Here is an 18,696-nt window from a genome sequence, read left to right as displayed (position 1 = left end):
CCACACTAGGCCCCAATTACTATTGTTTGTACCCCTAAAAGGCTAGGAGTAGGGGGAGTATGGAACAGGCAGCACCCTCAAACCTTCAGAAGTATGAGATGAACCTCAACAACTTGGAAAGGTGGATCTCTCTCACACGTACCAACACAGACTATCCCCCAATTTAACTGATCCCCAAAGGTTTTTGATTAAATAGCGGAATAGAAAATATGATCCCAAAAAAGTGTATGTATATCACACGTACACAACCACACTAGGCCCCAATTACTATTGTTTGTACCCCTAAAAGGCTAGGAGTAGGGGGAGTATGGAACAGGCAGCACCCTCAAACCTTCAGAAGTATGAGATGAACCCCAACAACTTGGAAAGGTGGATCTCTCTCACACGTACCAACACAGACTATCCCCCAATTTAACTGATCCCCAAAGGTTTTTGATTAAATAGCGGAATAGAAAATATGATCCCAAAAAAGTGTATGTATATCACACGTACACAACCACACTAGGCCCCAATTACTATTGTTTGTACCCCTAAAAGGCTAGGAGTAGGGGGAGTATGGAACAGGCAGCACCCTCAAACCTTCAGAAGTATGAGATGAACCCCAACAACTTGGAAAGGTGGATCTCTCTCACACGTACCAACACAGACTATCCCCCAATTTAACTGATCCCCAAAGGTTTTTGATTAAATAGCGGAATAGAAAATATGATCCCAAAAAAGTGTATGTATATCACACGTACACAACCACACTAGGCCCCAATTACTATTGTTTGTACCCCTAAAAGGCTAGGAGTAGGGGGAGTATGGAACAGGCAGCACCCTCAAACCTTCAGAAGTATGAGATGAACCCCAACAACTTGGAAAGGTGGATCTCTCTCACACGTACCAACACAGACTATCCCCCAATTTAACTGATCCCCAAAGGTTTTTGATTAAATAGCGGAATAGAAAATATGATCCCAAAAAAGTGTATGTATATCACACGTACACAACCACACTAGGCCCCAATTACTATTGTTTGTACCCCTAAAAGGCTAGGAGTAGGGGGAGTATGGAACAGGCAGCACCCTCAAACCTTCAGAAGTATGAGATGAACCCCAACAACTTGGAAAGGTGGATCTCTCTCACACGTACCAACACAGACTATCCCCCAATTTAACTGATCCCCAAAGGTTTTTGATTAAATAGCGGAATAGAAAATATGATCCCAAAAAAGTGTATGTATATCACACGTACACAACCACACTAGGCCCCAATTACTATTGTTTGTACCCCTAAAAGGCTAGATGAGGAGTAGGGGGAGTATGGAACAGGCAGCACCCTCAAACCTTCAGTATGAGATTGTGTTCACTGTACCCCACAAAGATTGAGTTCACTGCACCCCACAATGATTGTGTTCACTGCACCCCACAAAGATTGTGTTCACTGCACCTCACAAAGATTGTGTTCACTGTACCCCCCAAAGATTGTGTTCACTGCACCCCACAAAGATTCTGTTCACTGTACCCCACAAAGATTGTGTTCACTGCACCCCAAAAAGATTGTGTTCACTGCACCCCAAAAAGGATGTTGTTCACTGCACCCCAAAAAGGATGTTGTTCACTCCACCCCAAAAAGATTGTGTTCACTGCACCCCACAAAGATTGTGTTCACTGCACCCCAAAAAGATTGTGTTCACTGCACCCCAAAAATGATTTTGTTCACTGCACCCCAAAAAGGATTTTGTTCACTGCACCCCAAAAAGGATGTTGTTCACTCCACCCCAAAAAGATTGTGTTCACTGCACCCCAAAAAGATTGTGTTCACTGCACCCCACAAAGGATTTTGTTCACTGCACCCCAAAAAGATTGTGTTCACTGCACCCCAAAAAGGATGTTGTTCACTGCACCCCAAAAAGGATGTTGTTCACTGCACCCCAAAAAGGATTTTGTTCACTGCACCCCAAAAAGATTGTGTTCACTGCACCCCACAAAGGATTTTGTTCACTGCACCCCACAAAGATTGTGTTCACTGCACACCAAAAAGGATTGTGTTCACTGCACCCCAAAAAGATTTTGTTCACTGCACCCCAAAAAGATTGTGTTCACTGCAGCCCAAAAAGATTGTGTTCACTGCAGCCCAAAAAGATTGTGTTCACTGCAGCCCAAAAAGATTGTGTTCACTGCAGCCCAAAAAGATTGTGTTCACTGCAGCCCAAAAAGATTGTGTTCACTGCAGCTCACACACAGAAAAATGGATGTGGATCACTGACACCTGCCTATCTCCAATCCCACACCACACAGCAATATCGATTGTAGTTTGTAGAACACAGTTTCCCTAAAATTCAGCAGACTCTGTCCCTAACAGGATTGAGAAGAGATCGTAGATCAGGATTGAGTGCAGACCCCACCCCCCACACAGCAATATCGATTGTAGTTTGTAGAAGACACTGACCCTATATAATTCAGCAGACTCTATCCCTAAAATGCCTACAACTCGCCCTGCCTAAACACTCCGACCTGTCCCTCAATTCTATCCGGACACAAATGGTTTTTTCCTGCCTATCTTTCCCTAATCAGCAGCCAGCACGTTGATGTGTGCTCTGTCCCTGAATCTAAGCAGCATAATGACGCCGCTGCGGCTGCCTCGAACTTATAAAGACTTGGTCACATGCTTCAGACGGCCAATCACAGCTACTGAGACATTTGCAGGCATGGCTGGGATGGCTTAAGGCACACCAGTTAAACGATTGTTGATTGGCTGTTGAAAGCCCGCCATGAAAAGAGCGCCAAAGCATGCAAAACCCGGAAATAAAACGACCGAACACGGATTTTTACCCGAACATACAGTAAAGTGTCCGTGTCCGTGTTCGGGTACAAAAAATCCAATTATTCGGTACGAACACGAATAATACAGTCCGTGTTCGCTCAACACTAGTCATAATCTTTCCAGAACCTGGACCAACTCTGTGACGTCAACAGACAGCGGGCTTTAGAACGATCTGCACTCCTGTGATCCACAGGAGACGTACAGCCAAATAAGCTTTGGATGTACTTCTCCTTTAACTTCTCTACACCTGACATATTATTTATTACAAGCAGATAATTTGGAAATTCATATGGATAGTTTACTAGTCACTTGACTAGGGTAGTTCAGATACCACCTGTTTAATTACCTGGATCAGTAACCAACCCCACCCCCCTTTACCTTTGAAAATCAACACTAACTCAGCATTGGTATTAAATGGCCGGTTTGACCTTTTATTAAACAAAACCATAAATAACAGAAAAACATGAAACAGTCAAACAAATCCAGATCAAATAATGGTTGCAGATCCTTGACGATACCATCTCCCACAACTTTGGAGTCTGTGGTACCATTAAGTACCATTAAGTTAGGTTCTGTCCCCAGACACCAAAACACCGCCTCGAGGACTATCCTAACAGACCACAGGCCCCTACCATCTTATACTATCCGGTCGGTCTAGACCAAACCAGACCATCCATAGGACTTCATACCTCAGATGGGTCCACCATTTTATCGTTCAACACCATGTTTTGGACCCTCGTCAAGGACCCCAACCGCCACAATGGCACCTTACACTTGTGCCCACCGCCACACCTGGAAAGCCCTTTGGATATCATCCTGCAATCCCAAGGCAAACCAATACCCTACAAATTGAGATGCACTCCATCCACTCTCAGGTACAACCATGTGTCCGTCTCCAGCTTCACATGCCTAGCCATTAATCCACCATTCCTAGCAATGAATCTGCCCACCTCCCTTTTCACCTTTAGCCGGGCATTATTCAACTTCTCCACTGACCTGGCCCCTCTCTATGCAGTGTGAACCACCATATCTGACCATACTATGATCATGTCAGGGAAGCAAGACCTAAGTCACAGGAAGTCCAGTTTCCCATCCCTAATGAGTTCCCTCATGAAACATAGACCTAAGTCGTTAGTCTAAGACTTGATCTTAAGAAGTGTAAGATCAAAACATCTGGTGGTCTGTCCAGCCGGGCAAATCGGTGAACCTCAGGTAAAACCCTCTGCCAGAGTATCCCTGGCACCCCAATCCATCTAACAATGCCCTCCTTTCTCGAAACTCCCAACTGCCATCCATTGGGCCTAACCTTCGCCCTCTTTGCACCTTAGAACACATAGGAGTGTCCCAGAATCCAGATGAGACACTGACACGATACCATCATTCACTGAGCCTCCTTTCGGATATGAGAGATGATGAATCATCCAAAATTTTCCTGGCTCCTTATTAGGAACTATGCCCAATGGGGAAACCACAAGCCGCGGAGGAGGAGGAAAGGAAATGGGACACTCACGTGACCCAAGGTCACTTCTTTCTGCAGCTTCTTTGACACAATCGACGGAGCGCCGAATGCAAATTATTGGAAACGGCAGGGACCTCCCGCAATGTACTTGGGATGCGTCCTTTCCAGCCTCACTGGCGTTGTCCCTTTTTCCAGAAGTGTCACTTGCATACTTTTTTCCTTGTCTAAAACAGCGAATGAGGCAATAATTAATTCCGCAGCCTGAACATTTGTGTTTGAAGCAGCAGGCGCTTCCAAACTGACACGTTCCGTCATTAAACTGCCAACAAATCCCTTGCTTCTAGAGGCATCGCCAACCCACCCCAGGAAAAAAAAAACTGACCTCCAGGCTGGGTAGATGTCATCAACGATGATTGCTACAGCTGTTTTTACATCAGCCGTCTGTCTTTCTCCCTCTCCTGAGGGAGATCGCGAGTGGCCGGTGGACATCGGAGCCACCGGTCACAAGTGCTGGCTAGGCAAGGAACGAGCGGGGGCAGGAGCGCGCCACCGCCGGCGCACGCTCGCCCCCTACAGGCTCGTTGGCAAACGACATACCCCTACATCACTTTGCCTGAAGGGGGCTGACTGTCGCAGTAAATAGTCATGCGGCAGTCGGCAAGTGGTTAATACCTAGTCTATATTTACAGATAACTTATTTAAAGCTCCTGAAGAGTGGATGCAAATTCCAAGAAACGCGTAGAGCTCTTTAATGCGAACACCTATCGGGATATGGATCATGGACTAGCCATGAAAAAATGATGAGCCATTGGATATGTAGACTTTTTTATATTTACTTTAATTTTTTTTTATTTCAATATTAATCATGTATTATGTAATTTATATGTATATGTGAGCCTTTGTATGATATTTTTCTACCTGCCAATATTTTTATTTTTATATGAATTGTGTTTATACATGATGTGATATGTCCTTCATCACTATTTCCATGTCCGTGCCCTTATTGCCTGTTTATTTATTTATTTGTTTTTTGACAACTATGTTTCATTCATTGACTTGTGCTGCGTGATTGTTCTTCATCATGTAGCAGTAAATTAACATTTTGAAACTATCTCTATTTAACCTGGTTATTTGAGACAGCATTTACCTCATTCAAAGTCCCATTATCCTCATTCCCCTTTTTGCATACAGTTTTAGGGATGGAGGTTTCTGCTGTGATGCCTCAGATCAATAATACTTTTTAACAAATGATGTGTTTCGTGATATGTTGCAGCAAAATGTAGAAGTCTATTTTAGCAAAATCTTAATATACTCGGACTCCATTGAATCACACTACCTGGCAGAGGTGGGGGACTCAAGTCACATGACTTGACTTAAGTCAAACTTAAGTCACCAGTTTGAGGACTTGAGACTTGCTTGACTAAAATTAATAAAAGACTCGACTTGACTTTGACTTGTTATTCATGACTTGAGACTTGACTTTGACTTGAGACATATGACTCAAAATGACTTTACTTTTTTAAGTTATTAAATATTTGCATTTTCTCAAGATGTGTTAAAGCAAAATGAATGTGCCTGTTATGTTTCTCACACTACAGTCACTTAAAACACATCAGTGTGTTCTGATTTTAAGGGCGCTGGCTGTTTAACAATGGAAATACTTAACATGTTTTTAGTGACTGTGGTGTTAAAACAGACCAAGGATTTTGAGCTGTTTGGGCATTCAAAGTGTTTCTTTAATATGCCAAGAAAAAAGCACTAAGCAGTTTTGTTAATGTTGAAAATAAAACAAAACCTTTCCTGACCACTGACTTTTAACTGATTTAAAGGTGAAAATTGGGGTAGATCAGTATTTTGACTTGATTTGTGACTTGACCAAAATAAATGACTTGACTTAACTTGCTTGACTTCTAGCAGGGACTCGACTTGACTTGCTTGCTTTTTGCCACAGTAACTTTGGACTTGCTTAAGACTTGAAGGTTAAGACTTGAGACGTGCTTGTGACTTGCACATGTGTGACTTACTCCCAATGTCTCCCATGTCTGCTACCTGGATGTCAGACTAGTGCTGCACCGGTTGCGTGAGAATGGACTTTTCTGTAAGCTTGAGAAATGTGAATTCCACCTGTCTCAGGTTTCTTTCTTGGGCTATATCATTTCTGCTGAAGGGCTCTGCATGGACCCTCAGAATAATTCAGCTGTTCTACAATGGGCTCGCCCTAGTGGTCTCCGTTTCATTCAGCATTTTCTTGGGTTTGCCAGCTACTATTGGAAATTTATCAAGGAACTTTTCGTCTTTGGCCAAACCTATCTTTGATCTGACTAAGATGGGCAGCAATCCCCACAATTGGATGCCTGCTGCCATCCAAGCTTTCGAGGCACTCAAGTCTGCTTTTGCTTCGGCTCCCATTCTGTCTCATCCCAATCCTGGTTAGCCCTTGGTTCTAGAGGTGGATGCATCTGAGACGGGAGTAGGCGCCCTCCTGTCTCAGCGTCGGACACCTGATGGACCCTTACTTCCTTGTGGGTTCTACTCCAAGAAGCTGTCTCTAGCTGAATGCAACTATGAGATTGCAGACTGAGAGCTCTTCGCCATTATCCTGGCTGGAGTGGAGACACTTGCTTGAAGGTTCTGTGGTTCCAGTTCTCATTCTCACCGATCATAAGAATCTGATGAGGCTCACACCCCATCAGGCCAGATGGGCCTTATTCTTGTCTTGTTTTAACTATGTGATTTGCTATTTGCTCCAAGAATGTTAAGGCTGATCCCTTTTCTCGCCAGTATTCTAAGTTGTCCAGGGAGTACTGCGTGCAGACACCAGTCATACCTTCGGATCATATCTTGGCTGCCATCCGCACCAACTTAACCTCTCCCCTTGGGGAACAGATTTTGGCTGCCCAACTTGATGCTCCCACTGAGAGACCTGCTGGCAAATGTTTTTTACCTGAGTGGTTGCACATTAGACTGTTGCGCACATACCACAATTCCAAGACTACCGGTCATTCTGGTAAGAACCAGTTGTCCTAGGCTATTTTCCGTTGGTTATGGTGGCCATCTCTCCACACTGATGTTGCTGGATATGTGGCTGCTTGTTTGGTCTGTGCCCAGAACAAATCCCTGTGGTACCTTCCCCTGGGCCTACTGCAACCCATTTCCAATGGGGAGCGTCCCTGGTCCCACCTGGCCATGGATTTTTTTGTGGAACTTCCCACGTCTCGAGATTACATGGTTATCCTCATGGTTGTCGACCGGTTCTCCAAAATGTGCCACTGTGTTCTGTTTAAGCGGCTGCCTACCACTCAGGAGCTTGCTCCAGTGTTTGCCTGGGAGGTTTCCGCTTACACAGGTTGCCTAAGGAGAAAATCAACCGTGAAGGTTGGCCCATGCCCCAAATTATATGCAGACATGTGGACATCTTACACTAACCTTGCCGTGTGTGGAAGTATTGATATTGATGAGATTGATTGACTATCAATACTTCCACACACGGCAAGGTTAGTGTAAGATGTACACAGAGGCTTTGATTTAGATGTGTTCCACAGTATGATCTTGTATAAGGAATGTAAAAAATGTAAATATACTGATATCATGTTATGTATACTATCTAATATTTTTTCTTTTACTGTATATGTATGTACTGCAGAAATATCGGTATTGCTCGGTCTCTCTGGCCCTGACGAAGCCTGATGCGAAACGCGTTGGATCATTGGGATCTTAAAACCGAATATCAACAAAGACTTCTTGCATCAACATCAGCTTGAAGCATGTATTGTTCCCTTACTAGGGATATATTTTTGTGCTGCTGTTTTTAATATGTTGGTGAATATATGAGGGAATTCTCCTTCTCATCTAGGTGTCCCTCATTTATACACTGTATTCTTTTATATACCTAAAAAATTGTTCAATTTTAAGTATTCGGTTTCTTGATTTTCCTTCTCCCAACTGGCCAAAAACCCCTACTTTTTCTGTATTTTGGTTGTTGCCTAAGGAGATTGTCTCGAACCATGGGAGTCATTTTGTCTCCAGGTTCTGGTGCGCCTTTTCCTCCCAGTTGGGTATTGGAATCTCTCCTTCTCCTCGGCCTACCATCCGCAGTCCAATGGTGCCACGGAGCGTTCCAACCAAGCTCTGGAGCAATTTCTCCACGGCTATATCCTTTAAAGCCAAGGAAGCTGTCATCTTAGCCTCTGTTTGATCTGCAGTTGACATGATTCTGCACATGTGAGCAGCTATGACACCAGCCATTTAATGGGTTGAAAGTTTGGTTAAGAGCTAACATAAGCACGCTACTAACCAGTGGCGATTTGTGCGTTGGGGGCGCAGGGGCACTGCCCCCCCTATCCAAGCATCCGGCCCCCTAATCTACATGTGGGGCACCGGACGCATGGAGTTCAATAGGGTTTTTTTTTCTGAATCACCTGATTAGAGCCAGAGGCTCTAATAGGCTTCACAAAAGGGTGGACCCGGGGCGCAGAGCACTGCGCCCTAGCCCACCCATTTGTGTGACAATAGCAAATGAAAATTCGCTATTGTCACATGGATCCTCCTTCTGGCCAATCAGGAAGCGGTCCTGAGACCCGCTTCCCAATTGGCTGAAAGGCGAATCCATGCCATTGGCCGAGGAGGAGGTGGGAGGACTCGAGCAGACGCGGGGGACTGAGGAGAAGCCGCCGCTGCAGGTAAGTGCACTGGTCCCTTTGCATTTTGAGGGGGGCACAGCACGCTAGTCACTCTGCATTGAAAGGGGGCATGGCACACTGGTCACTCTGCATTGAAAGGGGGCACGGCACGCTGGTCACTCAGCATTGAAAGGGGGCACGGCACGCTGGTCACTCTGCATTGAAAGGGGGCACGATGGTCACTCTGCATTGAAGGGGGCACGCTGGTCACTCTGCATTGAAGGGAGCACGCTAGTCGCTCTGCATTGAAGGGGGCACGGCACGCTGGTCACTCTGCATTGAAGGGGGCACAGCACGCTGGTCACTCTGCATTAAAAGGGGGCGCTCTGGTCACTCTGCATTGAAGGGGGCACGCTGGTCACTCTGCATTGAAGGGGGCACGCTGGTCACTGCATTGAAAGGGGGAATGCTGATCACTCTGCATTGAAAGGGGGCACGCTGGTCACTCCGCATTGAAAGGGGGCACGCTGGTCACTCTGCATTGAAAGGGGGCATGGCACGCTGGTCACTCTGCATTGAAGGGGGCACGATGGTCACTCTGCATTGAAGCGGGCACACTATAGATTGATTACTGAAGGCCCCTTTCACACTTGTGTAACCTCAAAGTCACGCAATTTTTTACAGCGTTTTTTGCCACAAGGCAATGCCTATTACATTTTTCTGTTTGCGCCCCCCCCCCCCCCCAAAAAAAAATTTGAGCACCAGCCGCCACATATACTAACTTTAACAGTTATTCACAGCATGTCTTGAATGTACCTGTTTTCGGAAAAAGTTAAATCGGTGGATTTAGCTCCACTTTAAGTGCAATGACTTTTCACTTTTTCCAAGTGTTTGCATTGATTTTTCTAGGTTCTCTGGATCTTTCCCCAGTCCAAAATAATTCTATTAGGTAATCAATGGTTACATGAATTCATCTTGTATCTGACAATCCTTACAATACAAGACCAAACAATATGCTATGGTTATTATAATATCTAATGTCATGTTCCCAGCTAAAAGGGCACCATTTTTTGACACAAGAACATGTATTGGATAGTTCAAAGAGTTTCCCAAATCCTCAGGAGCCCATTGCACCCTTAAAATCCACCAAAAGGACCCTAATTCTTTTTTTATTGACTCCAAAGTATTTCATAAAAAATGGTAAACATTTTCTAAAATGTGCAGAATGGTGAAATAAAAACTCTCAATTACACTCATCCCTGTTATGTACTAGTTTTGCATTGTAGCCCAAATTCGTCTGTATTTTAGAATTTTTTTTTTCCTAACTTTCTAAATAGAACAGGATGTTTCCTCACCCTTGGAAAAGATACCAAGTACACAAGATTATCAATGCAAAGAAATCCTGCACTAAAATGTCAATGCTAAATTCAACTAATTCACATCTAGTGTATAGATATTAGTAAAGGTATATATGGAACACCAAATGGTGGTCTTACCCATTTTCACCACCAATGTGCAGTGACATAAGCCTCAGGAATCTAACCCTTACAAATGTAGGCCTTGATCACAATAATCCTTTCACTGAGGCTCATGTGTTACGAAAGAAGAATCTTAACCGCCCTGACTACATTCATATGGTGGCAAAACCTCACAGGCGTGTGAGAAAGATGCCTATAAGAAATGAACTCTGTCCTCCACAATATAAAAAAAATATATATTTTTTTTCACTACAGCCTTCCCCCCACTGCCATTCTTACATAGGCAAGAATGACATGTACCTTACTTCTGCCTCTCCTGGGATGGCACACATTGTCATCAGGGTAGGGCTGCAACAAACTGGAAAAGGCAACTTCCGATTATGTCAGAGGGGAAGATGGTGGTGCAGGACTCAGACTGTTGCACCTGAGCAGTGGATTGAAGTAAGACAATGCTGAGTTTGCAGGACAGGTAAGTATGTGAATTGAGGACAACCTTGCATAATAGTTAAGTAGGGAGGAAATTTCCTCTTTAAGGTGGAATTCTGAACTAACCTTAAGAATGAAGTCTGGGGGAATATAGCCAACCAAAATCAAGGTTATTGCCATCAAGAAAGCCACATCCAGACTACATGGAAGAGGGAGGCTTATTTTCATAGGAACCCAAAGGGAGAACCCTAAAGGGCAGTGAAGACCACTTTTAAGGGTCTAAAGGAAGCAATGTGGGAAAATATTTGAATGAAGAATATGGTGGAATGATGTGAGGAATGGGATAAGAGAGGAGGCTTCATAATTAAAGTACTAAAAATGTATATATTATAGGTACTTCTATAGCACCGATAATTTACGCAGTGCTTTACATAAATATTGTTCATTCCCCTCAGTCCCTGCCCTCAAGGAGCCTATAATCTAAGGTCCCTAACTCATATTCATACATACATAAATTAGAGCTAATTTAGACAGGAACCAATTACCTTACCAGCATGTCTTTGGAGTGTGGAAGGAAAGCAGAGTACTCGGAGGAAACCCACACAGGCACAAGGAGAACAGGCAAACTCCAGGCAGGTAGTGCTGTGACTAAACCGACAACCCTAGTACTGCCAGTCAGAAGTGTCAACCACTTAGCTTTCCTGCTGCCTATAATCCTAAAAATCCTAAAACACCCGATGCCAGAAGCCATCCTAACACCAACTAGGGTTTACAAGATTTCATTATCATTTCCTTGAGAGAATATGGCAGTAGCAATTGACACTGTTGAAGGCAAGGTCTATAACAAGGTATGGAAAAAAGGGTAATCAATGAGCAGATTAAGATCTAGTAAGCACCAGGGAACATCTACCAGGACATTTATGATATCTGTAAGACTCAGAGAAAAAGGAGATCAAACTACTGTCTATTAAAAGATGATTGGAATTATATATCCTCCACTGTTGTTGATGTATCTGCTAAGTGTCAGTTACTGTTAACATGTAATCGCACAGTTACAACTCCTAATCCTTAAGGCAGAAAGCAGTTAAAAGCAAGGGGTAGCTCATGGACAGAATAGAAGGTTGTAAAGCAGAAGAATCTACTGTATTCCACTTTACAGGGGCTGAAGACTATTTCAACCATTTTAGGATAAGAAGTAGATGATTGTCCCCAGTGTCTAAGGACAATAATTAGTTACAAACAATGAAAAGTTGACCAAATGAGGAGACTGGTATTCAAAAAATGAGTACAAGAGTATGTAGACTGAAAAGCTGTGGCATCCCATGGGGGGAAGGCAAAGAAACAGGGGTTGGGAGCAGTGGTGCCACTACTGAATATAACCAGCAACTGAGGGGAAAAGACAGCATGGTGCAGAAAAGGTTCAACCCAACTGGTAAGTGACCATCCCGTGGCATACTATATTACTAAAAGTATTGAGATTCTTGCCTTTACATGCACGTGAACTTTAATGGCATCCCACTCTTAGTCTGTAGGGTTCAATATTGAGCTGGCCCATCCTTTGCAGCTACATCAACTTCAACTCTCCTGGAAAGGCTGTCCACAAGGTTTAGGAGTGTATGTGAATGTTTGACCATTCTTCCAGAAGCGGATTGATGTTGGATTTAAAGCCTGGCTCGCAGTCTGCGCTCTAATTCATCCCAATGGTGTTTCATCGGATTGAGGCTAGGACTGTGCCGGCTAGTTAAGTTCCTACACCCCAAACTCGCTCATACATGTCTTTATGAACCTTGCTGTGTGCAGTGGTCAAAATCATTTGGTGGAGGGTGGATTATGATGTGGGGTTGTTTTTCAGGGGTTGGGTTTGGCCCCTTAGTCCCAGTGAAGGGAAATCTTAAGGCGTCAGCATACCAAGACATTTTGGACAATTTAAAGTTGATGTAAACCTGATTCATGAAATTTGACCTGGGCACATCTATCTGCAGTATTTTCTCATATCTCTCAAAAGTCCTGAGTCTCATGGCTTTCTATTGCTCCATTCTTCTGTTATCAGCATAACTTCTGACAAGTTCTCCTTCAACTGAGATAAAACCAGGCTGAATGTTGTGTCGGGGTGGGGGCTGTAAATAGATTAGCAGAGAGCTGATCTATTCACAGAACATTCCTTCCTTCCTCTGCCTGTGTGAATTGGGGGTGTGTGCCTTTCCTCCAATCAGCTGTCACACAGTGTATACCTACACAACACTTTCAGCGCTGAACAGAAAGAGAAAATGTCTAACACGATGTGCACTTTCTAAAGAATATAGCAAGCTCAAGACAGCAGATATACATGTAAAACTTTTGTAGGGAGATTTGTTTCATCTCTGTTTATCATCTAAGGCTGTTCACTACACTTGGTATACGTAAGGGTTTACATCTACTTAATGCTCGCAATTTTGTGGGAACAGTTTGGGGTTGGCCTTCCTAGTCCAACCTGACTGTGCACCAGTTCACAAAGCATGGTCCATAAGGACATAGATGAGCGAGTTTGGGGTGGAGGAACATGACTGGCCTGCAGAGTCCTGACCTCAACCAGATAGAACACCTTTTGGATGAATTAGAGCTCAGAGTGCGAGCCAGGCCCTCTCTCCAACATCAGTGCCTGATCTCACAAATGCGCTTCTGGAAGAATGGTCAAACATTCCCATAGACACACTCCTAAACCTTGTGGACAGCCTTCCCAGAAGAGCTAAAGCTGTTATAGCTGCAAAGGGTGGGCCAACTCAATATTAAACCCTACGAACCAAGACTGGAATGCCATTAAAGTTCATGTGCATATAAAGGCAGGCATCCCAATACTTTTTGTAATATAGTGTCTATATCTGAAGCAAATGATATGTCTATTCCTATATAAGCAAATATTAGCCACTATTATGCACTGAGACAGAGATGCGAGCCTACAAACAAAATTTAAAAAAAAATGGGGCAGTTGCTGTAAGATAGCTTGAAACAAAAAGAAGGGGGAGTAGATTGGAAAGCAAGCAGAGGAGCTAGGGGTTGTAAATGTGACTCGCCAATTAATGCCTATGTTGATGATATGCCGACTGGGATAATACACCGGTTGAGTGTGCTGGGTTTGAGAGTCTATCTTCACTGATAGGGACAGGGACAAATGCTAGCACAGACTGAACAGCTAGAATCAAGAAAAAAAAACAAATAAATTACATTTAAAAAACAGATAAGGCACAGCTAAATTAAAAGGACACTTAAATAAAGGGTACTAGTATCTACCTTTCTGAAAGACTTAAACACTAAAGAGTCAGTGTTTAGTCATAGGCCACAAGGAACAAGCAATTTTCCACAGTAAGAAACCTCCTATGTGAATAATTAAAGATTATGTCATATGGAAATGTAATTATGATAGTCTGTAGGCTAACACACTTCAATTTCACATATTACCACTTCTGCAAACATTCAACAAGCTAATTGACTGACCTGGGGCAAAAACTGGGACAAACAGTTTGATGCATTCACAGTCACGTAAAAATGAACACACAGCATTTGACATCGAGTTTAAAGCATCCCTTTGAGATTCCTTATATAGCCACTTGCTGCTTTGATATGCAAATGAAACGTTCAGCTAATAAATGTTTTAAAAAAAATTCATGTTTGACCTTTTCAGAATATGGAACACTCTTGTCATATACAGATCACATATGGAATTTATGTTAATCATCGTAAGTATTTAGTATTTTTTAAAGGCTCCAATATACTTGGTTCTACATGAAAAGAAATTTTTTCAGTGGCAGAAATCATAATTACTAATCAGTTCTAAGACACTGATGTGAATAGAGGTTTACAAGCTAGCGTCAGGGGGTAAATGTGATCTTTGGTATGGAAGTCAAGAGTCTAATTTACTAAAGGCAAATAGGCCATTCCTTTGCAAGCGAAGTTATACTTTGTAAAGGAATTTGCACCAGAGATTAGTGAATGATGTAATACTGTGGTGATTTCCTTATCCATTTATGTGCAAACAAAAATCATGTTTTTTTCCCTTGCAAGTGATTGGGTATTCTTTGCAAAATGAAATTGCACTTAATTCACTAAGTTTAGGAGCAAATAAAGGCAACAGTCTAATTGCCTAATCCAGGCATCATTTTAGTGTTTGCACTGATATAATACCACTGATATCAATCCTATACCCAGATTCATTGAAAAACAATCACTGTCTTTTTTGTAACTGTGTTATTTAATGGGTACAATAATTTAATTTCTTATGAAAATGAACAATGTTGAGAGATATGATTAAATGGATTTAAGCTTTATTTAATAGGTAACTTCACTTTCCTGAAAAAAAATGAGCAAATAAAAAATATATAACATATATAGGTGCATTTTAAAAAATTAGAATATCACCAAAAGTTAATTTATTTCAGTAATTCAATTCAAAAAGTGATAATCAAATATTTTATATAGATGCGTTACACACAGAGTGATATATTTCAAGCATTTCTTCTTGTAATTTTGATGATTATGGCTTACAGCTAGTGCAAACCCAAAATTCAGTATCTCAGAATACTAGAATATTACATAAGACCAATAAAAAAAAGGATTTTTATTACAGGAATGGTGGCTTACCGAAAAGTATGTCCATGTACAGTATAGTATGCACTCAATACTTGGCCGGGACTCCTTTTGCATGAATTACTGCATCAATGCAGCGTTAGCATGGAGGGGATCCGCCTGTGGCACTGCTGAGGTGTTATAGATGCCCAGCTCGTCTGCATTGTTGGGTCTGGTGTCTCTCATCTTCCTCTTGATAATACCCCACTGATTTTCTATGGGGTTTAGGTCAGGCGAGTTTGCTGGCCAATCAAGCACAGTGATACCATGATCATGAAACCAGATATTGGTACTTTTGGCAGTGTGGTCAGGTGCAAAGTCATGCTGGAAAATGAAATCAGCATCTCCATAAAGCTGGTCAGCAGAGGAAAGCATTAAGTGCTCTAGAATTTCCTGGTGGAGGGCTGCGCTGGATTGGGACTTGATAAAACACAGTGGACCAACACCAGCAGATGACATGGCTCCTCAAATCATCACTGACTGTGAAAACAATGCAGACGAGCTGAAGGCCTCTATCAAAGCAACCTGGGCTTCCATAACACCTCAGCAATGCCGCAGGCTGATCGCCTTGAGTTTCACTTTTTGAATTGAATTAATGTAATAAATAAACTTTTTGATGATATTCTAATTTTATGAGATGCACCTTTACAATTGTTACATAAGCCATATTGTAATTTAATATAAAACAAATGAACCTTTTCAATCAGTAGCTTCTGTCATTTTCTCTAATATTCAATGCAATATGAACAAAAGTAGTAAGCAATAAAAAACTACCCACTCACCCAGCGCTAACTAAAACTAACGAATAAGATAGCAGCTGCTATAAATGAATAAATATAAAACAAGGTGTGAATGTAGCTCTCAGAGGGGCATCCCAATCACACTAGCAGCGCTCCAATGAATTCTTAAGGAGAATCTTATCCAACCACTACAATACATATATATAATACATGCAATGTATACAAGTGGAACGGTCCCCTATTGGTATGCTCCTAGCACAAAAACATTAGAATATAGATAATAACTCTCATTGATGCTTGTCAGAAAGTTCATATACAGTTCATAGGTTCAGATGCAGTGTAGCCTTCACCACAGTGTTAGCCTGTAACTGGCTGGACCACCTTCACCACACCAAAGAGTGTCCCCTTAGTAATGCACACTCACCGGACTAAAAAGTATATGAAGCCTTGTACAATGGAGCCCAGCAACTTATATCCGGCAATAGTGGTGGTCAATATGGCTCGCTCCAACATACATCGGACCCAAGAGTATGTACAGCCTTTCAGAATGGACCCAAGCAGCTCATATCCGACAATGATAACGGTCAATATGGCTCACTACAGCATCCACCAGCTTTGACAAACAGCAGACCGATTTCTATGAGTAATGTCAAAGCTTGAGAGATTGCATTTGTAACACGTTGGCCAAGCACCATGTCTGTCTGCTCTGCTAGATGGTATTTCCCTCTGTATGACCTTGGACCAGTGTTCTGAGGATGTAACTTGATGGATCCCTGTCTTCTTAACCTGGCTACATAACTTTGACATTACTCATAGAAATCGGTCTGCTGTTTGTCAAAGCTGGTGTATGCTGGAGTGAGCCATATTGACCGTTATCATTGTCGGATATGAGCTGCTTGGGTCCATTCTGAAAGGCTGTACATACTCTTGGGTCCGGTGGATGTTGGAGCGAGCCATATTGACCACCACTATTGCCGGATATAAGTTGCTGGGCTCCATTGTACAAGGCTTCATATACGTTTTAGACCAGTGAGTGTGCATTACTAAGGGGACACTCTTTGGTGTGGTGAAGGTGGTCCAGCCATTTACAGGCTAACACTGTGGTGAAGGCTACATGGCATCTGAACCTATGAACTGTATATGAACTTTCTGACAAGCATCAATCAGAGTTATTATCTATATTCTAATGTTTTTGTGCTAGGAGCATATCAATAGGGGACCGTTCCACTTGTATACATTGCATGTATTATATATATGTATTGTAGTGGTTGGATAAGATTCTCCTTAAGAATTCATCTGAGTGCTGCTAGTGTGATTGGGATGCCCCTCTGAGAGCTACATTCACACCTTGTTTTATATTCAATGCAATATGGCAACCTGGAAGCATTCTGTACATTGTTGGTGTTCAAGACGCCTCTGTCTGTGTCTGGGGATAAAGTTAGACAGAGGATTTTGGAGCATGCAGCTTCAGCTACTGTTCTGAGCTGTGACAGACATAGTGTAGAATACATAGCAGATCAGTCCTAATTAACCACTTAAAGACCAGGCCTATTTCTGACATTTGTTGCTTACAAGTTAAAATCAGTATTTTTTGCTAGAAAATTTCTTAGAACCCCCAAACATTATATATATGTTTTGGCAGAGACTCTGGAGAAAAAAATGGTGGCCGTTGCACTATTTTATGTCACACGGCATTTGCGCAGCGGTCTTTCAAATGCAATATTTTTGGAAAAAATACACTTCACTGAATTTAAAAAAACTAAACTGTAAAGTTAGCCTAATTTTTTTTGTATACTGTGAAACACGATGTTACGCCGAGTGAATAGATACCTAACATGTAACAAACAAGATATTGGGGGTACACCCTAAACACACATTTCTAAGGTTGGTGCTGCTATAAAGACCAATATTCAAATTGAACCATAGAGAACAGCGCACACATACACAAAAAAAAGTTGCTTTCAAATCTTGCAAGGCTACTTAAAAACACCTGCTCTTAATAAGTAAATATTGGGATTTAGTCACACCATATGGCCATATTGTGCTTAAGCCCACCATTGCGTCAAAGTACCCCATTTTCAGTAGGTCCTACACTATTCATAGAAAAGATAAATCCCACTTCTCAGAACCATGGGGCATACTCACTCCTTACATGGGAGAAGTTTGCTAGCTGCAGATTCCTCTGCTAAAACTGTAATATAAAGGGACCCCTTCTATAACTACTCACAGGTGGACAATGATAATGAGGTACTGGTGTGGGAGAGTGGGGTGCTCCAACCAGAAGTCTGGTCAGGACTAAACATGTAACAAACAAGATATTGGGGGGCAATTTGACGCAGTGGTGGGCTTAAGCACAATATGGTCATATGGTGTGACTAAATCCCCATATTTACTTAGTAAAAGCAGGTGTTTTTAAGTAGCCTTGCAAGATTTGAAAGCAACTATTTTTGTGTATGTGTGCGCTATTCTCTATGGTTCAATTTAGATACCTAACATGTCACGCTATAAAATTGCAAGCACTCGTGAAATGGCGACAAATTATAGTAATTCAATTTTTTTTATAGGCG

At 42.4% G+C, this 18,696-nt stretch overlaps 1 protein-coding gene across 2 annotated transcripts in view; it reads right to left on the bottom strand.

The window, feature by feature from the left end:
• Positions 1 to 18,696, bottom strand: part of DLGAP3 (DLG associated protein 3) — a 724,943-nt gene that overhangs the window by 65,322 nt on the left and 640,925 nt on the right. The gene's annotated exons all lie outside the window — the stretch shown is intronic.

Source organism: Pelophylax lessonae, assembly GCF_965119305.1.
Source record: "Pelophylax lessonae genome assembly, chromosome: 2".
Taxonomy (NCBI): Eukaryota; Metazoa; Chordata; class Amphibia; order Anura; family Ranidae; genus Pelophylax; species Pelophylax lessonae.
Note: the sequence above shows the minus strand (reverse complement) of the source record. Positions and strands in the feature narration are given on the sequence as shown.